Raw genomic sequence first — 26,648 nt, 5'->3', positions numbered from 1 at the left:
TTGGAAGAATTAGACTCCTGATATTATCACCGCAAATGTTAAATAAAAATCTGACATCTAAGGATACCATTGTTCCACTGCAGCTGTTGATTTATTTTCTGTAATACCATAAAGTCATTGATAAATACCACATAAAAGAAATTCAGTTGACAAAAGTATCATTTGTACTGAAATGTTAAAATGCAGGATAATGGCTGTTTTTCCCACGCCTGTGCTGTGTCCTAATTGGATAAGAATGCCACTAGATTGACTTATTTGTGCATTATAGTAGACCTTTAAGATATGGTAGTGCCTTCAAACAGAAAAATATAAGTACCCTTCAGAGAGTCAAGTTAATCATACGAAAATCTGAAGAATACCAAATTGCCATAGATATTTTTGATGTGATGTCAAAGTATTTTGCAAGAGCATACCATTTGAATTTACAAAAGAAATTACCTTTGAAAATGGCTACGATAAGATTATGAACACTCAGTCCCTTGACAGAACAAGACCACCCGATTAGCAATAAGAACACGAAAGTTTCCATCACTTTTGTCTAAGATTTTATTATCCATCCAAACTGTGAACACAATAATCACCCCTATGTTGGTATAACTGTATGAACTTATCCAGGCAGTGTTAGTGTCCTGCAGCTTATGCTGCGTAATATCCGTGAGTTGTGTAAAGAGGCTGCGGGTGTATGGTTCTGTACTGACACAGAGGGTGTATGGTACCCGTGTGTTGTTGTGTAGAGTTGCTGAGGGTGTATAGTACCATATGTTGTTGTGCAGATAGGCTTATAGTGTGTAGTACCCGTGTGTTGTTGTGTAGAGAGGCTGAGTGTGTTTGATACCCGTATGTTGTGTAGAGAGTCTTAGGGAGTGTGGTACCCGTCTGTTGTTGTATAGAGCGGCTGAGTGTGTGCGTTATTCATGTGTTCTTGTGTAGAGAGGCTGAGGGTGTGTGGTACTCGTGTGTTGTTGTGTAGAGAGGCTGAGGGCAAGTGGAACCCATGTGTTACTGTGTAGAGAGGCTGAGGGTATATGGTACGCGTGTGTTATTGTAAAGAGAGGCTCAGGGTGATTGGTACCCTGTGTCGTTGTGTCGAAGCCCTGAGGGTATGTGGTACCCGTGTTCTGTTTTGTGGAGAGGCTAAGGGAGTGTGGTACCTGTGTGTTGTGTAGAGAGGCTGAGGGTGTGTGGTACCCATGTGTAGCTGTGTAGAGCTGCTAATGATGTGTGGTACTAATGTGTTGTTACGTAGAGAGGCTGTGGGTGTGTGGAACCCATATGTTATTACGTAAAGAGGGTGAGGGTGTGTGGTAACTGTTTGTTGTTGTGTAGAGAGGCTGAGGGTGTGTGATACCCATGTGTTGTTGTGCACAGAGGCTGAAGGTATGTGGTACCAAGGTGTTGTTAAGTAGAGAGGCTGAGTCTGTGTGGTACCCATATATTGTTGTGTAGAGAGGCTGAGGGTTTGTGATACCCATGTTTTATGTAGAGAGGCTAAGGGTGTATGGTACCCATGTGTTGTTGCATAGAGAGGCTTAGGGTTTATGGTGTCCGCGTGTTGGTCTATAGGAAGGCTGAGGGAGGTGTGGTTCGATTGTTATGGTACGTAAAGAGGGTGAGGGAGGTGTGGTTCGAGTGTTTTGGTACGTTGAGAGGCTGGAGGTGTGTGGTACCCGTATGGTTTTGCATAGAGGTTAAGGGTGTTTGGTACCTGTGTGTTATTGGGTAGAAAGGCTGATGCTGTGTGTTACCCATTTGTTGTTGTGTAGAGAGGCTAAAGGTATGTGGTACATCTGTGTTATGCAAAGACGCTGAGGTTATTTGGTACCCATGTGCTGTGTAAAGAAGTTCATGGTGTGCAGTACCCATGTGTTGTTACGAAGGGAGACTGAGGGTGTTTAGCACCCGTGTGATCTTGTGTACAGACACTGAGTGTGTATGGTTCCCATGTGTTTTTGCAGAGGAGCTTTAGATGTGTGGTACACATTTGTTGTGTAGAGGCGCTGAGGGTGTGTGGTACCCTTGCGTTGTTGTTCAGAAAGGTTGAGGGTGTGTGGTACCCATGTGTTGTTATGTAAAGAGGCTGAGGATGTGTGATACCCATGTGTTGTTATGTAAAGAGGCTGAGGGTGTGTGGTACCCGTGTGCTGTGTAGAGATGCTGAGTGCGTGGTACCCATGTGTTGTGTAAAGAGGCTGAGGGTGTGTGGTACCCTTGTGTTGTGTAGAGAGGCTGATAGTGTGTGGTACCCATGTGTTGTTGTGTAAAGAGGCTGAAGGTGTGTGGTACCCATGTCTTGTTGTGTGAAGAGGCTGAGGGTGTGTGGCATCCGTGTTGTTGCGTAGAAAGATTGAAGGTGTGTGGAACCCATGCGTTCTTGCGAAGAGAGGATGAGATGTGTGGTACAATGTGTTGTTGAGGAGAGAGGCTGTCTGTGTGTGGTACCCATGTTGTTGTTTAAAAAGGGTGAGAGTGTCTGGTACCCATGTGTTATTACGTAAAGAGACTGAATGTGTGTGTTACCCGTATGTTGTTTAGATATTTTGAGGGTGTGTAGTACCCGCGTGTTGTTTTTTAGAGAAGTCAGGATGTGTGGAACCCGTGTGTTGTTGCGCAGAGTGGCTGAGGGCGTTTGGTACCCTTCTGTTCTAGAGTAGAGAGGCTGAGGGTGTGTGGTAACCACACGTTTTTGTGTAGAGAGGTTGAGGGCATACGGCACCCGTGTGTTGATGTGTACAGACGCTGCGGGTGTGTAGTTTCCATGTGTTCTTGTGTAGAGAGGCTGAGGGTGTGTGGTACCCGTACGTTCTTTGTAGAGAGGCTGGGTTTGTGTGGTACCCGTGTGTTGTGTGAAGAGACTGAGGGTGTTCGGTACCCATGTGTTGTGTAAGGAGGCGAAGGGTGTGTGGTACCCATGTGTTGTTATTTAGAAAGGCTGAGAGTGTGTGATACCCACGTGTTATTGCGTCGGGCGACTGAGGGTATTTGATACCCTTGTGTTGTGTGTAGGCTGAGGGTTAGTGGTACCCGTGTGATGTTGTGTAGGGTTGTGGTACCCGTGGGTTGTGTAGAGAAGCTGAGGTTGTTTGGTAAACATGTGCTGTTGCGTAGAGAAACTGATGGTGAGTGGTACCCATGTGTTGATGTTTAGAGACGCTGAGAGTTTGTGGTACCTTTGTGATATTGTATAGAGAGACTGAGGGTGTGTGGTACCTATGTGCTGTTGTATAGAGATACTGGTGTGTAGTACCCGAATGTTGTTGAGCAGAGAACCTTAGGGAATGTGGTATCCGTGTGTTGTTGTATAGAGAGGCTGAGGATGCGTGGTACCCCTGTGTTGTTCTGTAGAGAGGCTTGGTGTGTGTGGTGCACGTGTGATATTTTGTAAAGAGGCTGAGTGGGTGTGGTACCCGTGTGTTGAATACAGATGCCGAAGGTGTGTCGTACCTGCTTGTTGTATAAAGAGGCTGAGGGCATGTGGTACCCGTGTGTAGTTGTGTAGAGAGGCTCCGGATGTGTGGTAAACTTATGTTGCTATATAGAGATGCTGATGGTTCTTATGTAAAGAGGCTGAGGGTGCGTGATACTTGTGTGTTGTGTGGAGAGCCTGAGGGTGTGTGGTGCCTATGTGTTGTTATGCAGAGTAGTGGAGGGTGTGTGGTACCCATGAGTAGTTATGTTGCTGATGGTGTCTCCTACCAGTGGATTTTTGCGTAAAGAGGCTAAGAGTGAGTGGTACCAATGTGTTCTTATATACAGAGGCTGATGCTCTGTGGTACCCTTGTGTTTTTGTGTACAGAGGCTGAAAGTGTGAGGAACCCATGTGATGATGTGTATAGAGGCTAAGCATACGTATGTGGTACCTTTTGCGTAGAGAGGCTGATGGTGTGTGGTATCTATGTGATGCTTTCTAACCGTGTGAATTGTAAAGTTTGTAGTCAAAGATTTGAACACAAACCAGAACACTATGTCTTAGAATGTGAAAAAATAAAGCCTTTTAGGGTTAGATCTATGGTATCCGTGTGTTGTTGAGTATAGAGGTTGGGGTGTGTGGTACCCATATGTTCTAAAGAGAGGCTGCAGTTGTGTGGGACCCGTGTGTTGTTTAGAGAGATCAAGGGTATCCGGTACCCTTTTGTTGTGTAGGGAGGCGGAGGGTGTGTGGTACCCTTATGCTGTATGTAGAGGTACTGAGGGTGCCAGGTGCCCATGTGTTGTTCTGTAGAGAGGCTGAGTGTATATGCCACTGGTGTCTTGTTGTATAGAGAGGCTGAAGGTGTATTTTGAGTGCATGTTGTTGATTACAGAGGCTGAGGGTATATTTTCCATGTGTTTTTTGTCGAGAGGCTAAATGTGTGTAGTACCCAAGTGTTGTTGTGTAGTAGAGAGGTTGAGGGTGTGTGTTACCCGCGTGTTTTTGTGTAGAGAGGCTGAGGGTGTGTGGTACCAGTGTGTTGTTCTGTAGAGAGACCGAGGGTGTGTGGTACCCGTATGTTGTGCCGTAGAGAGGCTGTTTGTGTGTGGGACCCTTATATTGTTCTGTAGAGATGCTTAGGGTAAGTGGTTTCCATGTGTTGTTGGGTAGATAGGTTGAGGGTGTGTGGTATCCGTGTGATGATGTGCAGGGAGGCTGATGTTGTGTGGTACCCATGTGTTGTGTAATGAGGCTGAAGTTGTGTTGTGTAATGTACTGTTGTGTAGGGAAGCTGAGGGTCTGTGTTACCCGTGTGTTTTTATGTAGAGAGGCTGAGGGTACGTGGCACCGGTGTATTGTTGTGTAGGGAGGCTGAGGGTGTGTGGTATCTGTGTGTTGCTGTGTAGAGAGGCTGAGGGAGTGTAGTACCCATGTGTTGTTGTACGGAGAGGATGATGGTGTGTGGTACCCATATGTTGTTGTTTCTAGAGGCTGAGGTTGTGTGGTACTCGTATGTTGTTGTGTAGAGAGGCTGGTGTTGTTGTTGTGTAGTACCTGCGTGTTCTGTAGAGACTGGGGTTGTATAGTATCCGTTTGTTGTTGTTTAGAGAGACTGAGGGTGTCTGGTACGCTTTTCTTGTTGTGTAGGGAGTCGGAGGGTGTGCGATAATCGTGTGTTGTTGTGCAAAAAGGCACAGGGTATATGGCACCGGTGTCTTGTTGTATAGAGAGGCTGAAGGTGTGTGTTACCCATGTGTTGTTGTTTCCAGAGGCTGGGGGTATGTGGTACTCATGTGTTTTTTGTAGAGGGGCTGAGGGTGTGTGATACCCCCGTGTTGTTGCGTACAGAGGCTATAGGTATGTGGTATTTGTGTGTTGTTGTGTAGATAGACTAAGGGTATGTGTTACCCATTTGCTGTTGTATAGAGAGGCTTAGGGTATGTGGTACCCGTGTGCTGTTGTGTAGAGAGACTCAGGGTGTAAGGTACCCATGTGTTATTGTGTAGAGAGGCTGAGGGTATACGGTATCTGCGTGTTGTTGTGTAGAGAGGCTGTTTGTGTGTGGAACCCATGTGCATATCCGTACAGAGAGTGAGAGTGTGTGGTATACGAGTCTTGTATGGAGAGCACTAAGGGTGTGTATCATCCGTGTGTTGTGTAGAGAGGCTGAGGGCACCTGACACCGGTGTATTGCTGTATAGAGAGGCTGAGGGTTTTTGGTTCCCGTGTGTTGTGTGTGTAGAGAGGCTGTGGATTTGTGGTACACAGGTGTTTTTGCTTAGAGAGAGTAAGAGTGTGTGGTACATATTTCTTGTTGTGTAAAGAGGCTGAGGTGTGTGGTACCCGTATGCTGTTGTGTAGGTAGAATGAGAGTGTGTGCTTCCCGTCTGTTGTGTATAGACTGAGGGTGTGTGTTACCCTTGTGTTGTTGTTTAGAGTGGCTGGGATGCGTGGTGACCGTGTGTTGTTGTGTAGAGAGACTGAGGGTGTGTTACCCTTGTGTTCTTGTGTAGAGAGGGTGAGGGTATGTGGCATCGGTGTGCTGTTGTGTAGAGAGGTTGAGGGTTTGTTGCAACCGTGTGTTCTTGTATAGAGAAGCTGAGGAAGTGTGGTAACCATGTGTTGCTGTGTAGAGAGGCTGAGGGTGCTTGATAACCTTGTGTTGTTGTGTAGAGAGGCTGTGGGTGTGTGGTACCCGTGTGCTGTTGTGTAGAGAGGCTTAGGGAGTGTGATAACCATGTGTTGTTGTGTAGAGAAGCTGAGGGTGTTGTACCTATGTGTTGTTGTGTAGAGTGGCTGAGGTTGTGTGGTACCCGTTTGTTGTTGTGTAGAGACGCTGAGGGAGTTTAGTATGCTTGTGCTGTTGTGTGGAGATTCTGAGGGTGTGCGGTCCCGTTTGTTTTTTGTGTAGCGAGGCTGAGGGTATATAGTGTCCGTGTGTTGTTGCGTTGAGTTGTTCTGGGTGTGTGGTGCCCATGTGTTGTTGTGCAGAGAGGCTGAGGGTGTGTGGTACCCATGTGTTGTTGTTCACAGAGGCTGAGGGTGTGTGGTACCAGTGTGTTGTGCAGAGACACCGAGGGTGTGTGGTACCCGTATATTGTGCCGTACAAAGGCTATTTGTGTGTGGGACCCATACATTTTTCTGAAGAGGGGATGAGGGTAAGTGTTTCCCATATGTTGTTGTGTAGAGAGGATGAGTGTGTGGTACCTGTGCATGTTTGTGTAAGGAGGCTGAAGTTGTGTGGCACCCAAGTGTTGTTGAGTGGCTGAGGGTATGTTACCTAAGTTTAGTTGTGTGGAGAGGATAAGGGTATCTGCTACCCGTATGTTCTTTCGTAGAGAGGCTAAGTGTTTGTGGTACCCATGTCTTGTTGTTTCGAGAGGGTTAGGGTATGTGGCACCGGTGTATTGTTTTTTACAGATGTTGAGGCTGTGTGGTACCCATGTGTTATAGTGTAGAGGGGTTGAGGGTGTGTGGTATCTATGTGTTTTGCGTAGAGAAAGACTCTGTAGTTGTCTAAAGAGACCGAGTGTGTTTATTACCTGAGTGTTGTTATATAGAAAGGCTGAGGGTATGTGGCTGAGAGTTTTTGGTACCCGTGTGTTGTTGTGCAGAGAGGCTGAGGGTTTGTGACACCCGTGTATTTTTGCGTAGAGAGAGTAAGTGTGTTTGGTTTACGTATCTTGTTCTGTAGAGAAGCTCAGGGTACGTGGCACCGGTGTTTTGCTGTATAGAGAGGCTGATAGTGTGTGGCATCCATGTGTTGTTATGTAGGGAGACTGAGGGAGTGTTTTGCCCATATGTTGTTCTGTAGAAAGGATGATGGTGTGAGGTATCCATGAATTTTTGTGTAGAGTCTGAGGTTGTGTGGTACCCATGTCTTGTGTAGAGAGACTGACGGTGTGAGGTACCAGTTTGTTGTTGTGCAAGGAGGCTGAGGGTATGTGCTGCCCACATGTTTCTGTGTAGAGAGGTGTGTGTTATCGTTGTGTTGTTGTGTAGAGAGGTTGAGGGTACGTGGTACCGGCGTGTTGTGTAGAAAGGTTGAGGGAGTGTGGGACCCATGTATTGTTGTGTAGAGCGGCTCTGGATGCGTGGTACCCAAGTGTTGCTGTGTGGCGAGGCTTAGTGTATATGGCGCCGTTGTGTTGTTGTGTAGAGAGGGTGCGGGTGCGAGGTGCCAGTGTTTTTTTTTTTTTTTTTTTTTGTAGAGAGGCTGAGAGTCTGTGGTACCCGCGTGTTGTTGTGTAGACAGGATTTGGGTGTGTGGTACCAATGTGTTTTTGTGTAGAGGGGATTTGGGTGTGGGGTACCAATGTGTTTTTGTGTACAGAGTCTGAGGGTATGTGGTCCTAGTGTCTTGTTATGTAGAGAGACTGAACGTGTGTGGTACCCGTGCATTTTGTGGAAAGGCTGAGGATGTGTGGTACCCATATGCTGATGCATAGAGACTAAGGGTATGTGGTGCCCATGTGTTTTTTTTTAGAGAAGCTGAGAGTCTGTGGTGCTCATGTGTTGTTATGTAGAGAGACTGAGGGTGTGTGGTACAGTGTGGTACCCGCGTGTTGTGTAGAAATGGTGAGGGTGTCTGGTACCCATGTTCTTTTGTGTACAGAGGCTAAGGGTGTGTAGTAACCGTATGTTTCTATGTAGAGAGACTGATGGTGTATGGTACCCTTGTGTTATTGTGTCGAGAGGCTGAGTGTGTGTGGCGCTGCTCGACGGCTGCCACGGCGCTGGGGCTCCCGTCTTTTACTTTCTTTTTTCAACCTTTCCTCGCAAGTCTGCCATTTTTGGACTTTCCTACAGTAACCATGAATACCTCTGGAACAATGCTACCACCATGGAAGCAGAAATTTTACGTGATTTGTGGCATAATTCTTTGTGTTATAATGGTGACTGCAGCCACGAATGTAAACATCTGGTACGACAGTGCTTCGCTGGTCAACCTGCAACACTCGCTGGACTCACCTCTACCTGCCGAATTCATCAATAATGTAAGAAGACTACAAGAACTACAGGCAAGTCACAAGGAGAAGGTATACTCAGAAAATGAAACAACTAGAAAGTACAGCAAGCGAAGAAGAGGGCGGCGCAGCGGTGTACGAGTGAAAACGAGGAGACGTGGCATGAAAACCCCACTGCCAACTATCACCTTTGGTAACATACGCTCAATTAGAAATGAAATGGATGAGTTATGTACCAACTGTAAGTTTATCCAAGAATATAGAGACAGTGTAGTAATTGCCCTCACGGAAACCTGGCTGCAAGATTGGATGCGGACACTACAGTGACTATTGACGGAGTTGTATTGGTACGGTCTGACAGGGCGGGTGTTGATAAGGACCGAGGGGGTGGGGTTGCTGCTCACATTAATGAGAGATGGTGCTCACAAATTAATGTTAAGGAAATCTACTGTGACAATAACATAGAGTACTTAGCGTTTACCTGTCGTCCCTTTTATTTGCCACGTGAATTTAACAAGATAATTTTAGTACTTGTGTATATACCCCCGGATGCGGATTATTGTATAGCAGCTGATATCTTAGAAAACTGTGTTACAAAGTGTGAAAATGAAAGCCCAAACAGTGCAGTAATTGTTTTAGGAGATTTTAACCATTGCGATTTTCAAGGAAAAGTTCCCACGTATGAACAAATAGTAAATTCTCCCACTAGAGGTAATGCGACACTAGACAAGATGTATTGCAATATTAAGGATGGATATAAAGTTTTCCAACGACCAAACATTGGAAATGGCGACCACAACATGTTATACTGCGTACCTACATATAAACAATTATTGAAAAGAGTGAAACCGAAAGAAATAGAGATTAGAAAATGGGATGATAACAGCATGGAACAATTACAAGCATGTTTTGACTGAACTGACTGGTCTGTCCTCATAGAAAATGGGACCATCAACACTAATTTAGACACTTTTAATGCATATTTCCACTTTTGCTTTGATATGATCGTCTCACCCAAGAAAATAAAGATGTATCCAAACAATAAACCTTGGATTAAAAAAGAACTGAAATCACTGCTAAATGGAAAACATAGACTTGTGCGGAATGGAAGTGATGCTGAAAGAACATTGCAAAGAAACATAGAGAAGAAAATAACTGAATCTAAAAGAATATACAAAGAAAAAGTTGAAGGCATATTTAAGACAAATAGAATATAAGACGCTTGGAAGGGACTTAAAACCTTGTGCGGGCACAAGAAGAAACAGAGTATGCCTGAACCAGAAAATATCAACATATATGTGAATGAAATGAATGCGTTTTTTGCGAGATTTGAAAGACATGATTCAGTGATGCGTGAAATGAGGTAATGACAGAAATACCATCTAACAATGATGAGAGAATTATAATTAGGCAAGAAGACGTGCAGAAGTCCCTGCAGAAAATACGAGCAGGTAAAGCTACAGGGCCTGACGGGATGCCTGCAAGGGTACTTAAACGCTGTGCTAAACAACTGACACCTGCACTGACCACATTACTTCAGGACTCAATAGATCAGGGAGTGGTGCCTTATAAATGGAAAGAATCGGAAGTGAAACCTATTGCAAAAACTAACTGTCCGAAAGATCCCAAAGATTTTAGACGTGTAGTATTGACATCTAACATTATGAAATGTTTAGAAAGTATATTGAAAAACTACATCTGTGAAAGAACAAATAATTTAAAAGACCCTATGCAGTTTGCTTATTGCTATAATAGGAGTGTACAGGATGCAACACTTTCATTATTAAATGATGTTAACGAGCACTTAGATAAGACTAAATCACAAATTAGAGCACTGTTCATCGATTTTAGTTCAGCATTTAACACAATGCAACCTCATATTTTGCTTCATAAAATGTTACAAATGAGTGTAAATAGAAACATCTTAAAATGGATTTTTAGCTTTTTAACGCAGAGACCTCAATATACCAATGTAAATAATGTCAAGTCTAATGTGGTAGTTACCAACACAGGAGCCTCCCAAGGTTGTGTATTGTCCCCTGTTTTCTTTACCTTGTACACGAGTGGAATTGATGACTGTACTATTATAAAATATGCCGACGATACAGTTATCCTAGGAAAAGTTGTCAATGATAATTATGAACCCTATTTAACTCAAGTCAAAAAATTTGTTGACTGGAGTAAGCAAAATTTTTTGGAGCTTAATGTTAAGAAAACTAAGGAGATGATATTCAATTTCGGAACTGAAAATAAACATGTACCCGACTTATTAACAATTGAGGAAGAACACGTTCAAAGAGTAAACCAGTACAAGTATTTGGGACTTATGATTGATGACCAGTTGAAAGGCAATGTTAATACGGATATGGTGTCAAGGAAATGTAACCAAAGACTACACTTTGTACGTATATTGCGCAACCTAAATGTAGATAAAGTGATCATTAACTTATGTTACAAATCAATATTAGAATCTGTTCTAAATTCTTCAGTGACTGCCTGGTATGGGAAACGTACTTGTAAAGATGAAAATAAGTTGGGAAGAATTGTTAAAAAGGCAGGAAAATTAGGTGCGGCGACCACATCACTAGATAAGCTTCATCAGACAGGCGTAATGAAACAAGTAGTTAGGATTATGAAAGATGTAACCCATCCGCTATACAATTGTTACACATATTTAAAATCAGGAAGGAGGTTAGCTTTGCCCATGCAGCGTACTGATAGATACAGAAAGTCTTTTGCACCTAAAAGCTTCCTCCTTTTCAATCATTTGTCATGACAATAGGAAAGTAAAATATTAAAATGTTTCCTTTAATATTTTATTGTTTTATTGATTTTATTATTCTCTTAATGTAGAAACACTAGGGAGCTCTCAAAGCCAAGAAGAATTTCATTTTGTAATATATCTTGTATTACAATTTGACTAATAAAAACTTACTTACTTACTTACTATGTCTTGTTCTTTAGAGAGGCTGAGGGAGTGCGATAAAGATGTGTTGTTGTGTAGAGTGACTATAAGTGTGTGGTACCCACGTATTTTTCTTTGTAGTGGCTAATGGTTTGTGGTACCACTGTGTTTTTGTGTTGAAAGTCTGAGTGTGTGTGGTGCTCGTGTGTTGGTGTGGGGAGAAATTGAGGGTGTTTGGTACCTGCATGTTGTTACGTACAGAGTCCAAACGCATGTGATACCCATTTGGTGTCGTGAAGAGATCATGGTGCGTTGTACCCATATGATGTTGTGTAAAGAGGATTTGGGTGTGTGGTGCCTATGTAATGATACGTTCAAAGGATGTGGATATGTGGCACTCGTGTGTTGTGTAGAAAAGCTGAGGGTGTTTGGTAACCATGTTTTGCTGTGTAGAGAGTCTCTGGGTGTGTGGTACCCAAGTGTTGTTACGGAGAGAGGCTCAGGGTATGTGGCACCTGTGTGTTGTTGTATAAAGAGGATAAGGGTGTGTAGTAACCGTATGTTTCTGTGTAGAGAGAATTATGGAGTATGGTACCTTTATGTTATTGTGTAGAGAGGCTGAGGTTGGGTGTGGAAACATGTGTTGTTGCGTAGAGAGAGTAAGAGTGTATGTTACACGTGTGTTGTGTAGAGGTAGGGTGTACGTGGCACCGTTGTGTTGTTGTGTAGAGAGACTTAGTGTATGTGTTACCCGCATGTTTTTTTGTGTAGAGATGCTGAGGGAATGTGATCCGCATGTGTTGCTGTGTAGAGAGGCTCAGGGTCTGTGGTACCTATGTTTTGTTCTTTAGAGAGGTTGAGCAATTGTGATAACCGTGTGTTGTTGTGCAGATTAACTGTAGGTGTGTGGTACCCACGTATTTTTCTTTATAGTGGCTGATGGATTGTGGTACCAGTGTGTTTTTATGTTGAAAGTTCGAGTGTGCATGGAACCCGTGTGTTGGTGTGGCGAGAGGCTGAGGGTGTTTAGTACCCTCTTGTTGTTACATAGAGGCCAAGGGTATATGATACCCGTTTGTTGTTGTGCAGAGAGGCTCAAGGTGTGTCGTACTCGTGTTATGTTGTGTTAAGAGGCTGAGGGTGTGTGGTGCCCATGTACTGATGCGTACAGAGGCTGTGGATGCGTGGTACCCTTGTGTTTTGTAGAGGCAGAGGGTGTGTGGCACCCATGTATTGTTGTATAGAGAGGCTATGGGTGCGTGGTACGCAAGTGTTTTTGTGTAGAGAGGCTTAGTGTATATGGCGACGTTGGGTTGTTGTGTAGAGAGGATGCGGTTGTGAGGTGCCCGTGTTTATTTCTATAGAGCGGATTAGGGTCTGTGGGACCCGTGTGTTGATGTGTTGATAGGATTTGGGTGTGGTACCCATATGTTGTTGTGTATAGAGTCTGAGGGTGTGTGGTACTTGCATGTTGTTATGCAGAGAGGATGAGGGTGTGAGATACCCGTGTATTTTGTAGATAGGCTGAGGGTGTATGGTACCCATGTGCAGTTGCTTAGAGAGACTAAGAGTGTGTGGTACCTGTGTGTTTTTTTAGAGATGCTGTGGGTGTGTGGTGCCCATGTGTTGTTATGTAGAAAGGCTGAGGCTGTGTGGTACCCGTGTTTTGTTATGTAGAGAGGCTGAGGGTGTGTGGTACCCGTGTGTTGTTATGTGGAGAGGCTGAGGCTGTGTGGTACAGTGTGTTACTCACATGTTGTGTAGAAATGCTGAAGGTGTCTGGTACCCATGTTTTTTGTGTACTGATGGTGAGAGAGTGTGGTACACATGTTATGTTGTGTACAGAGGCTAAGGGTATGTGGTATCTGTATGTTGTTGAGTAGAGAGCTGAGTGTGTGGTACCCATTTCATGTTGTGTACAGAGGCTGAGGGTGTATAGTATCTGTGTTTTGTTATATAGAGAGGATAAGGGTGTGTGGTAACCATGTGTTGTTGTGTGGAGAAGCTCAGGTTTGTGGTATCCATGTCTTTTTGCGAAGAAATGGTGAGGGTGTCTGGTACCCGTGTGTTGTTACGTAGAGAGGCTCAGGTCATGTGGCACTGGTGTGTTGTTGTGAAAAGAAGCTAAGGGTTTGTAGTAACCGCACGTTTCTCTGTAGAGAGACTGATGGTGTGTGTACCAGTGTGTTGTTGTGTAGAGAGGCTGAACGAATATGGTCCTCAAGAGTTGCTGTATAGAGAGGCTCAGGTTATGTAGCACGGGTTTGTTGTGTAAAAAGGCTGAGGTTGTGTAATAACCGTATGTTTCTATGTAGAGAGACTGATTGTGTTTGGTACCCGTATGATGTGTCAAGAGGCTGGGGTAGTGTGGTACCCATGTGTTGTTCTTTAAAGGGGCTGAGGGAGTCATAAACGAGTGTTGTTGTGTAGATTGAGTGTAGGTGTGTGTGGTACCCGTGTATTTTTCCTTACAGTGGCTGATGAATTGTGGTAGCTGTGTTTTTTGTTCTTGAAAGTCTGAGTGTGTGTGGTACTCGTGTGTAGGTGTGGAGAGAAACTGAGGGTGTTTGGTACCTGCATGTTGTCAAGTAAAGAGGCCGAGGGTATGTTATACTCGTTTGTTGTTGTGTGGAGAGGCTTATGGTGTGTGATACTCGTGTGATGTTCTATCTAAAAAACTAAGTGTGTGGGGTAGCCTTGTGTTGTTGTGTAGAGAGGCTGAGGTTCTATGGTACCCAATTGTTGTTGTGTAAAAAGGCTGAGTGTGTGGTACCCATGTGTTGTTGTGAAGATAGGCTGAGTGTATGTGGTACAATGTAATTTTGTATAGAAAAGCTGAGAATGTGTGGTACCTATGTGTTATTATGTAGAGAGACTGAGGTTGTGCGGTCAACGTGTGTTTTTGTGCAGAGAAGCTGAGGGTGTTTGGTACCCATGTGTTGTGTACAGAAGCTGACGGTGTGTGGCTCCCATGTTTGTTGTGTAGAAAGTCAGAGGGTATTTGGTACACATGTGTTGTGTAGAAAGGCTGAGATTGTGTGGTACCCGCGTGTTGTTTTGTAGAGACGCTGAGGCTGTTTGGTACCGTGTGGTACCTACGTGTTGTTGTGTAAAAATGCTGGGGGTGTGTGGTACCTTTGTATTTTGTGTACAGAGGTTGAGGGTGCATGGTACCCATGTAAAGTTGTGTACAGAGGCTGAGGGTGTGTGGTATGTGTCTGTTGTTGTGTAGAGAGGTTGAGAGTGTGTGGTACTCATAACACTGTTGTGTACAGAGGCTGAGGGTGTGTGGTATCTATGTATTGTTGTTTAGAGAGGGTGAGGGTATGTGGCATCCTTGTCTTTTTGTGTAGAGATGCTGAAGGTGCGTGGTACCAATATGATGCTTCTTAGAGTTGTGTACAGAAGCTGACGGTGTGTGGCTCCCATGTTTGTTGTGAAGAAAGTCAGAGGGTATTTGGTACCCATGTGTTGTTGTGTAGAGTGGCTGAGATTGTGTGGTACCCGTGTGTTGTTGTGTAGAGACGCTGAGAGGGTATGGTTCCCTTGTCTTGATGTGTAGAAAGGACGATTTTGTGTGATAGACATGTGTTGTTGTGTAAAGAAACTGTGGGTGTTTGGTACCCGCTTCTTGTTGTGCAAAGAGACAAGATGTGTTGTACCCATATGTTTTTGTTTATAGAAGGTGAGGGTGTGTGGTACACTGGTGTTGTTTGTGCAAAGAGACTGAGTGTGTGTTGTACCCATATGTTTTTGTGTAGAGAGGTTGAGGGTGTATAGTACATATTTGTTGTTGTGTAGAGAGGCAGAGGGTGTTTGGTCCCCATGTGTTGTTGTGTAGATGGGCTGAGGGTGTGTGGTACCCGAGTGATATTTTGTAGAGAAGCTGAGGGTGTGTGGTACAAGTGTGTTGTTGTGTAGAGAGGCTGAGGGTTTGTGATATCCAAGTATAGTTGTGCAGAAAGGCTGATGGTGTGTGGTAACCATGAGTTTTTGTGTAGAGAGGCTGAGTTTGCTTGTTACCCATGTGTTGTTGTGTAGAGAGGTTGAATTTTTGTTGTATCCATGCGTTTTTGGGTAGAGAGGTTGAGGGTGCAATGTTGTGTAGAGTGGCTGAGGATGTGTTGTACCAGTGAGTTGTTTTGTAGAGAGGCTGATGGTGTGTGGCAACCTTGTGATGTTTACAAAGTTTGAGGATATTTGGTACCCATTTTGTTGTTAAACAGAGATGCTTAAGGTGTGTGGTACCCTTATGTTGCAGCATAAAAAGGCTGAGGGTGTGTGGTACCCTTATGTTGCTGTGTAGAGAGGCTGAGGGTGTGTGGTACCTGTGTGTTATTGTGTAGAGAGACCAAGTGTATGTGGTCCCCGTGTGTTGTGCCTTAGAGATGCTGATTGTGTGAGGCATCCATTTGTTGTTGTGCAGACAGGCTTATTGTATGTGGTACCCGTGTTTTGCTGTGTTAAGAGGTTTAAGGCGTGTGGTAACCATGTGTCGTTGTCTAGAGAACTTGGGGGTGTGTGGTACCCGTGTATTGATGTTTAGTGAGGCTAACGTTGTATGGTACCCGTGTGTTGTTGAGTTTAGAGGTTGAGGGTGTGTGGTACCCATATGCTGGTTTGTTGAAAGGCTAAAAGTGTATGGTACCCGTGTGTTGTTACGAAGAGAGGCCGAGGGTGTGTAGTACCCATGCGTTGTTGTGTAGAGAAGCTGAGGGTATGTGGCACCCGAGTGTTGTTGTGTAGATAAGGTGACGGCGTGTGGTACCCATGTGTTGTGTACAGAGGGTAAGTGCGTGTGGTACCTGTGTGAGGTTGTGTAGAGAGGCTTAGGGTGTGTGGTACCCGTGTGTTGTTGTTTAGAGTGGCTGAGGTTGTGTGGGACCCATATTTTGCTGTCTATAGAGACTGAGAGTGTGTGGTACACGTGTGACGTTTGCTTAGAGATGCTGAGGGTATGTGGTATCCGTGTGTTGTTGCGTAGAAAGGCTGAGGGTGAATGGTAATTTGTTGTTGTGTACAGAGGCTGAGAGTGTGTGGTACCCGTGTGGTGTTTACTCAGAGATGTTGAGGGTGTGTGGTATCCCTGTGCTGTTGTGTAGAGAGAGGTTGAGGGTATGTGGTACCCGTACGTTTTTTGTGTAGAGAGGCTGAGGTTGTGTGGTATCAGTTTGCTTTGTGTAGAGAGGCTGAGGATGTGTGGTACCCATTTCTTCTTGCCTAGAGTAGCTAAGGGTGTGCAGAACCCATCTGTTGTGTGTCGAGCGGCTGCGGGAGTATGGTACCCATGCGTTGTTGTGTAGAGAGGATTAGGGTAAGTGGCACCTGAGTGTTGTTGTGTAGATAAGGTGCCGATGTGTGGTACCCATGTGCTGTGTAAAGAGTGTGAGTGTGTATGGTTAATGTGTGGTGTTGTTAAGAGGGGCTGAGGGTGTGTGGTACCCGTGATTTGTTGTGTAGAGAGAGTGAGAGTGTGTGGTACCCGTGTGATGTTTGCTTAGAGATGCTGAGGGTGTGTGGTACCTGAGTGTTCTTTGCGAGAGACGCTGAGGGTGTGTGGTAATTTGTTGCTGTGTACAGAGGCTGAGAGTGTGTGGTAGCCGTGTTATGTTTGCTTAGAGATTCTGAGGGTGTTTGGTATCTGTGTTGTGCTGAAAGGTTGGTCGTATGTGGAACCGTAGGTTTTATTGTAGAGAAACTGAGGTTGTGTGGTATCCATGTGTCTTTGTGTAGAGAGGCTAAGGATGTTGTGTGTTGTTGCCTATGGAGGCTGAGGGTGTGTGGAACGCGTGTTGCTTTTTAGAGAGACTGAAGGTGTTAGGTAGCCGTGTGTTGTTGTGTAAAGAAGATGAGGGTGTGTGGTTCCCTTGTGTTGTACAGTAGAGAGGCTTAGGGTGTATTGTGCTGATATGTTTTTGTGTAGAGAGGCTGAGTGTATGTGGTACACATGTGTTGATTTCTAGAGAGACTAAGGGTGTGTGGTATCCGTGTGTTTTGTATAGAGATATTAAGGGTGTGTGGTACCTATATGTTTTTGTTTAGAGAGGCTGATTTTGTATAATAAACGTGTGTTGTTGTGTGGAGAGACTGAAGGTGTTTTGGTACCCGTGTGTTGTTTATAGAGGCTGTTGGTGTGTGGTACCCGTGAATTGGTGTCGAGAGAGACTGAGGCTCTTTTTTACCGGTATGCTGTTGCGTCGAGAGGCCGAGGGTATGTGATACACATTTGCTGTTGTGTAGAGAGGATGAGAGTGTGTGGTACCCGTGAGTTGTTTTGTTGAGAGACAGAGAGTGTGTGGTACCTTTGTGTTATTGTGTAGAGAGGCTGAGCTTGTGTGGTACACCATGTGATGTTCTGTAGAGACGCTGAAGATGTGTGGTACCTGCGTGTTGGGCCTTAGAGAAGCTGATTGTGTGTGGTATCCATATGTTGTTGTGTAGAGAGGATAAGGGTATGTGGTACCCATATGTTGTTGTGTAGAGGGTTGATGGTTTTTTACCCATGTGTTGATGTCTAATGACGCTGACATTGTGTAATACCCGTGTGCTGTTAAGCATAGAGGTTGAGGGTGTGTAGTACCTATGTGTTATTGTGTAGGAACAGAGGGTGTGTGGTACTCGTATGTTGTTAAGTGGAGAGGCTGAAGGCGTGTAGTAGCCGTGTGTTGTTGTGTAGAGAGACTGAGAGTGTTTTGTACCCATATGTTTTTGTGTAGAGAGTCTGAGGGTGTGTGGTACCCGTGTGCTGTTGTGTAGAGTGGCTGAGGGTGTGCTGTACCTGTGTGTTGTATTGTAGGAAGGCAGGTGTGTGGTACCCTTGTGATGTGAAGAAAGCCTGAGGGTGTGTGGTACCCTTGTATTGTTGAGTAGAGATGCTTAGGGTGTCTGGTTCCCGTGTACTTTTGGATAGAGAGGCTGAGGGTGTGTGGCACCCAAATGTGTTGTGTAGAAAGGCTGAGGGTGTGTGGTACCCATATATTGTCGTGTAGAGAGACTGAAGTTTTGTGGTACCCGTGTATTTTTTGTTCACGGACAGAGGGCGTATGGTACCCTTGTGTTGTGTATAGAGGCTGAAGTTGCATGGTACCCATGTATTGTTCTGCAGAGTGGCTGAAGGTGTGTGACAACCTTGTGTTATTGTGTAGAGAGACCGAGTGTGTGTGGTACCCGAGTGTTATTCCATACAAAGGCTGATTGTATGTGCTACCCATATGTTGTGTAGAGAGGCTTAGGGTATGTGGTATCAATGTGATGTTGTGTAGAGAGGCCTAGGGTGTGTCGTACCCGTGTGTTGTTGTGTAAAGAGGGTAATGGTTTGTGATGCCCGTGTGTTGATATTTTGCGAGGCTCATGTTGTGTGGTACCCTTGTGTTGTTGAGTATAGAGGATGAGGGAGTGTAGTATCAATGCGTTGTTGTGTGGAGAAGCTAAGGTTACGGGGCATCAGTGTCTTCTTGTATAGATAGGGTTAGGGTGTGGTACCCATGTGTTGCTCTGTACAGAGGGTGAGGACGTTTGGTACCTGTGTGATGTTGTGTAGAGAGGGTGAGGGTGTGTGGTACCCGTTTGTTGTTGTTCATAGAGGCTGAGGGTGTGTGATACCCATGTGTTGTCGTGTAGAGAGACTGTGGGTGTGTGGTATTTGTGTGTTGTTGTTTAGAGAGCCTGTGGGTGTGTGTCACCTGCGTGGTTTTATGTAGAGAGGCTGAGGGTGTGCGTCACTAGTGTGCTGTTGCGTAGAGAGGCTGAAGGTGTGTGTACCCGTGTGTTATTATGCAGAGAGACCGAGTGTGTGTGGTGTCTCTGTTTTGTGCCTTGGAGAGGCTGATTGTGTGTGGTATCCATTTGTTGTTGTGTAGAGAGGCTTAGGGTGTGTGGTGCTGATGTGTTGGTGTGTAGAGAGGGTGATGGCTTGTGGTACCAGTGTGTTGATTTTTAGTGAAGCTGACGTTGTGTGGTAACCGTGTGTTGCTGAGCATAGAGGTTTAGGGTGTGTGGTATCCATATGTTGTGCTACTGAGAGCCTGAGGGTGTCTGGTTCCCGTGTATTATTACGTAGAGAGGCTGAGAGTGTGTATCACCCATGCGTTGTTGTGTGGAGAGGCTGAGGGCATGGAGCACCCGTGTGTTGTGTAGATAGGGAGAGGGTGTGTGGTACCCATGTGTTGTTGTGTACAGAGGGTGAGGGTTTGTCTTACCTCGGTGATGTGTAGAGAGGCTGACGGTGTGTGGTACCAGTTTGTTATTGTTTAGAGAGGGTGAGGTTGAGTGGTACCCATGCTTTATGTTCAGAGACTGATGGTGTGTGGTATCTGTTTGTTTTTGTTTGGAGAGATTGTGGGTGTGTGGTACTCATGTATTGTTGCTTAGAGAGGCAGAGGATGTGTGCTACCTATGCGTTGTTGTGTACTGAGGATGAGAGTGTGTGGTATCGGTGTGTAGTTGTTCATGAACTGTATATGTGTGCGTTGTACCCATGCTTTGTTGTGTAGAGAGACTGAGAGTGTGTGGTAAATGTGTGTTGTTGTTTAGAGGGGCTGAAGATGTGTGGCATCCATGTGTTATTGTATAGAGAGTCTAAGGGTGTGTGGTATCCGTGTGTTGTTACTTAGAGAGGCTGAGTGTGTGTGGTATTCGTATGCTTTTGCGTAGAAAGACGGAGGATGTGTGGTACTAGTGTGTTGTTGCTTAGAGGCTAAGGTTGTGTGGTACCTGTGTGCAGGATTCGTGTAATTGTAATTGTAATACAATTTGAATATAATTAATTACAGAAATATTATAACTGTAATTGTAATTAAAATATTTTGCAGTAATCAATTGTAAATCTAATGAATTAAGTGTGATCAAGTGATTGCAATTAATCTGTTACTGTGAAAGGAGAGGAAGATGGCATTGGTAACCTTGTAAATGCAAAGGTGGGTAAGCGGTACTTTTACAGTACCGGGGTCGCGGTATCGGTATTGGGCCAAAGAAATAATGACGGTGGCGGTATGATAAGTACAGCCGGTAGCTGTAGAAGTACTTTTCTATTATCAACCGTTTGTTCCCCCAACTGATCCCTTGACCTTACCCAAACAAAAATAGCAGTCCGATGATCTGTTGTTGGAGCAGTGATTCGAGGACGTCAACACTCACTAGATGATCTAATTCATGATCATAAAACCAATTACAGTATTGTGAACAAATGGCTGAAGTTAAACTGAACTCTGTGAAGAAAAGGTTGGATCTATACGTGGAAATAAGATATTTGAGTAGCGGCTTTTTTGGATCCAAGAACTGGCTTCCATTACAACAGCAGAAGGACCAAGTTCTGGTATATGTCAAGGAAATGCTTGAAGAATTGGAAGAAGTTCAGGAGGGGTCAAAATCAACAATGGATAAAGTAACATGGATGATCGAGCAGATGGATTACCTCAATCAAAAACACCCAGACTTTTCTCCTTCATACCAAAATGTTCAACGAAATTCTAAAATCAACGAGGATCAGAGAGAAGCACAGTGTCGGTGAGTCTTTTGTTGAAGCAACATGTAGAGGAAGGAACTGTCATGTTCAAGTGATCCAATGCTATACTGGAAAGAAGTATCCCAAACTTCGCAAGAGACCAGGTGCTTGGGTGTACTGCTACATCTGATTCATGAGAAAGAGTTTTCAGCATTGCGGAACATTTTTTCACAGTTAACAGAGCTCAACTTGGTGTCACTCCTTTCTGTTTAATGATATTGATAAAGTGCAATAGTGAAATATTTGAAAAAATACCAGCTTTTTAGATTCATCTGCAACTTTCACTAATATGAAATCTTTATTTTTGGTTTCCAAATATTTTGTGACACTTGTTTGCACACACAGGATAACCGTACAATGCTATTTATTTTGTTGGGTTTAACGGCCAATGACCTATAAGTAAGGTCATTAGGCCTACAATCCTGTTTGACGTTTTACTGCAAAGTCCCTACATAATGTTTATATCGATACCTATCTGTCGTATCTAGTCCTACGGGGAAAAAAATGGAAGAAAAGTTGGTAAGTGGGTATTGTGTTAACGTGACAGCAGATACCACCCAGTCGGCACAACATCCACTGGTGCCGCTGCCAGAAGGACTGCGAAAAGATAGTACAGTTTAGAGATAGTCCTTTACTATAGCATGAAACACATGTATAAATCATGACGTAATAGCACCGGCAACTCGTTAGCTGACCACCATAACGGAACCATCTCTAAGTCAGACCACCCTTGATCTGTGTCAGCAGCATAATGAGCCCACCACACAACCAGCCCTGAGTGATAGTAGCCAAACCCTGAAGCCAGCTCCGACACATAGTTCAACCAATGAACCACCTTATATCATTTTGATTATTTCCGTTTCCCTGAGAAAGATAATTAATTTGTTGATTTTGTTGATATCACCAAGGAGATTGTATATGGTGAAGTTTAGTTTCTTCTTAAAAAGTTTGTCAGTATTTTCCTGTTTTCATGGAACTTTGTACATTGTATGAGAAGGTGGTAAATTGTTAAGTTGGTTTAAGAGGTTTCACATCTTGCAGGAAAGTTTCGGCTAATATAGGGTTGTAGGTGAGTGGGTGCTGTATGCGCAGTTGAGATGTAGACGGGCTAGCACGACTTCATCTCTTCTGTTCATCCTGTACGAGGTCGTCCACTCCGCTACTTGTGGTTTGTATTTTCGTGGTATATTCGGGCTTGTCCAATGATTTTGCCACAAGAGAAATATTGAATTCTTTCCCAAGGAAAGGCAGGACCCCAGCTCCCGAGGGATCGGAACCACCTCCTCGAGTTCTGAGGTCGACTTAGCCAAGCTGTCTGCCTGCTCATTGTTGCCGTAAATGTTACAATGACCCACCAGCCACCCAAATGTTACAATGACCCACCAGCCACCCAAATGTTACAATGACCCACCAGCCACCCAAATGTTACAATGACCCACCAGCCACCCAAATGTTACAATGACCCACCAGCCACCCAAATGTTACAATGACCCACCAGGCACCCAAATGTTACAATGACCCACCAGCCACCCAAATCAAGATGATACCTTTATTACATGAATTTTCTGTATTAATAAGGTTACCTTGAATTTAATTTGACTCAGTGTAACCAGAGTTTATAACTTTAAGAGCTGATAACGAATCTGTAAAATTACTAATTTGATATGAATTGAATTCATTATATAATCTCTGGCCTTCTTAATAGCAAATAATTCTGCACAGAAAACAGTAGGATGGTTCGATAGCCTGCACCGAAGAGAACATTCATTCGACCACACACTTGCACCCACACACTCACCTGTTTTGGGGCCATCTGTGTAGAAGTGGACATGTGATAAATGACCATAAAGACTTTACGATATCGCTGGTGTACTTTACTCTCCTGCGCGTTCCTTTTCGCCACAGAGAGCCAGTTGGTCTTAGTTTTATTCTGGACTGCTCCAAAGGAGGTAGTTTATTTCTAACCAGCGTGTCCACTTCTTGCACGTTCAGACCAGAATTCTAACGACCAGGGGCCTAACGCCTCTGTCGACGAACTGATGTTGTGCCAGGCGACAGGCAGTGGTGTGTCTTCTCCTGGTCATCAGAACACCGCACTTTAACGTCAGTCCATCTTGGCGCAGCAGCCGGAGAGGTGGTACATTTGCCTCAACTTCCAATCTCGGAACTCTGGTACATACCAGAGCTCCGAGACACTTTCGCAGGTTTTTATTCTGCAATACATTCAACCTTCTCAGGGTATAGTCGCTCGCCAAAGCATACACCTGAGAGCCATAGTATAGTTTACTTTTGATAAGGGCCATGTACAACCTTAATATAGGGGGATGGAAGGTTGTTTGTATTTTCTTGTCATTTTCTTAATTGTGGACCAGACTTGACTGCTGGGTGTGTCCTTATGTACAGTTGAAACATAGCCACGCCAGGAGTCTCTTTTGGCTTGTCGTATTGTTCTTCTTGCCTTGTTCTTCTCGCTTGTTTATATGCAATGAAGTTGTTATCTGAGGCACTTTGTCGAAAATCCTATATCTCCTATTGCCCTCACGTAGTGCATTCGGCAATCTGGTGTCCACCAAGGAACTCTATGCTTTGTGGATATTGTAGGGATCTTAGGAATAGAGGCCTCAGCAGCCCTGAGGATGGTACTAGCTACAATATTGACCTTTGTGTCAATGTCATCTCCAGATATATCTAGGACGGCTTGTCTTGAGAATGACCCCCAGTCTGCTTTCTGATAATTGAATCTAAGTTTAGATGCTTGATAATATAGTCGCATGTATAAGAAAGGCAGATTGGGAAGTGGTCACTTCCCAAGGAGTCGTCACAAGTACCCCAGGTCATGTCATTTAGCATATCTTGGTATGACAAAGATAGGTCGATGGCTGAGGTGTTTCTTGTCCGATCATCTATACGAGTTCCACTACCATCGTTCAGAAGAGCCAGATTAGAACTGATGATATATTATACCATTTGTTGCCCACGAGAGTCTGCCCGTATACTTCCCCACTGATGATGATGAACGTTGAAGTCTCCAAGATTTAGTTTTTGTGTGGGGTAATTGACTAAAAAGCAAAGTGAATTCACCATCATTAAGTGCACTGGAACCGGGACAGTAAATTGAACAAATGGCCAGGTACGTGTTATTAGATTTTACTCTACTTGCGACAGTTTCTAGAGTAGAATTTAAAGTCACTCCTGTATGGGGTAAGCTTTGGTGGTGTACATAAATGGTTACCCCGTGATCTTCATCTCTTCTATACAGGCGATAGTTACGAAAAACATCACCATCCTCGACTGTGCTTTTCAGACTGGTCCCTTGTAGACAAATGACTGATGTCAACAGCGACAATTGTGCTTGCTTAAACTTAAGACCTGTACAATTCCACTGAATGATATTGAATGCGTTGGTTTAAGATTTCTTTAGCTGGCCAGCTTTGTGAACCCTTTTGGACTTGGGCGAGCCCAAGGGTGAACGGGATCGGCTCCCGATAGTGACGATATTGTTGTCCATCGATTCCACCAAGAAAGTCTTCGTCATCGAGGAAGCCGTCCTCAATGGAGCCACAGGAACGACGACGTGCGATATAGTTTCTTCTGAAAGTTTTGTAAATTTCATTTCGTCTTCTTTCACATTTTTGGGGCGAACAGAACTGGTGGCTTTTGAGTACGCTTTGTGGGTATTATCTTCAGAGTCAGTGTCAGTGTCGTTCTGATTCGGTATGAGTTCGTCTGGAGTGGTAGGTCTTAGTTCAGTAGTTCGCATTGTTTGCTAGCAATTGTGACCATGACCGGCTTACTTTTCAATGCAATAACATAGGACTCATTGGGTTTGGAAGTGTCGTGAGTTTCCTTCACCCTCTACCTTGCTACACTTTATGAAATGTTCTCTTTTGCCTTAACTGCTTAGACTCCCTTCTCAAACTTGTACCGAGGACATTCTCGGTACGAGCTTGTGTGGTTGCCTTTCCCCACAGTTAACGCACAGTACCACTTTGGCTGTACAATCGTCAGCAACATTGTCCTCGCTGGCATATTTTCCACATCCAGATGAAAGAGAACAATAATTTTCACCTTTGGCATTCAAAACACCGCAAGGGATTTGGTATATAAGGTCTCACAGCTACCTTGACATAACCTACGGCAATATCTTTTAGCAATTTGGACTTTCCGAATGTTAGAGTGATCAGGGGGTTGTACGTCACTCGCAGTCAGTAAGTTTCGTAATAAATCGAGCATCGATCACTTCCTCGTCTGTGAGTTACTTCACTATGTCCTCATTCATGCCCATGACATCAGGAAAGAGGATTATTCCTCTGCATGAATTCGTGGCCACTGAAATGGAAGCCACAACATTATATGAATGGATTTTTCTCAGCTTAAGTAAGTCTGCAACTTGATTTGATGACATAACTTTGACAACAAGGTCACCACTAGCCAGTTTCCTTACCATTTCACCAGCACCAGCCTGACCATCAATCACTTTCTTGATGAGGAAGGGGTTGAGGGAAGCGTTGAACCGGTCGCGTGGGTCGGCTATCTCCACTACCCCCTACGGGTGTAGTGGTTGGCCTACAAGAGTCCATACCAGTGGGGCTTGGCTCCAAATTCTGGGGTGACGTACCACCCCACACAAGAGGTACTTGCTACATCTCACGTCTTCTCTACAAAACAATACGAGGCAGCTGATCAGACAGAAATGTGCCTAAAGTAGGGCCGGCCGGACGTACCAAGTTCTCCTGCGGTCACTTCTCAATTGGGCGCACAATTCTGCCCAACCACTAGCCTTCGTGAGATGTACCAGTGGTCTAGCAACACCAGAAACACCGGGCAACACTCACCTGCCTCACTGTAAGCACAAAAAGAGGAGAGTAAACAAAAATATAAACTCAAATAAAATTTGGAGAAGGAAATGGGGAGAAACGCTTCACTAAGCTAAAAGCTAAGCTAAGCAAAAATGGTATATAGGGGAAACGCTCTTTTTTGATACAATACAAACTTAGTGTATTTCTTATCTAAAATCAATCTTTCTTTTTCATATTTGGGAAATCGTAATTACAATTGTAATTAAAATTGATTTTGTTTTGTGATCATTGTAATCATAATGCAATTGCTGATCCCAAATGTACTTGTAATCATGAACGTAATAGAAAATGGAAGGTATTTATATTTTCAAATTGATTTTTAAAGCGTAATTGCTCCAACCCTGGTTGAGACAAACAGTTGGTGGTACCCATGGTTCGTTTTCTGTTGAGCCTGACAATCTATAGTACCTGTGTATTATTATGAATTGATATTGGCTGTGTGTGGTACCCGCATGCTATCATGATTCGAAAATAACAGCTTGTTGTACCCGTGTGTCCTTATGAGTTTAGATTTGACACTGTGTTACCTGTATGTTATCAGTAGTTTGGACTAACAGTGTGTAGTTCTTTTGTATTGTTTTGAGTTGAAACTAACACTATGTGGCACCCATGTATTATCATGAATTTGGAATGACAGTGTATAATTCCATTGTGATTCTATGAGATGAGACTGAGAGTGTGTGATACCTGTGTGTTATCATGAGTTGAAAATGAAAGTGAGTGTTCCCTTGTGTAATGACTTGAAAATGACGGTATCTGGTACCAGTGCATTGTCATGAGCTGAGGTTGACAGTGTTGCTCCTTTATGTTATAATGAGTTGAGACTGACAGTGGGTGCTACCCATGTGTTGTTTTGAGTTAAAACTGACAGTTTATGGTCCCCGCAATTTGTGACGAATTGATTTTGCCCGTGTTTGGAACTCGTATGTTGCTATGATCTGACACTAACAGCGTGTGATACCCGTCGTGTCCTTTTGTGATTAGGTTGACAGTGTGTGGTACCTG

The sequence above is a fragment of the Panulirus ornatus genome, chromosome 12, assembly GCF_036320965.1.
Source record: "Panulirus ornatus isolate Po-2019 chromosome 12, ASM3632096v1, whole genome shotgun sequence".
Lineage (NCBI taxonomy): Eukaryota > Metazoa > Arthropoda > Malacostraca > Decapoda > Palinuridae > Panulirus > Panulirus ornatus.
Note: the sequence above shows the minus strand (reverse complement) of the source record.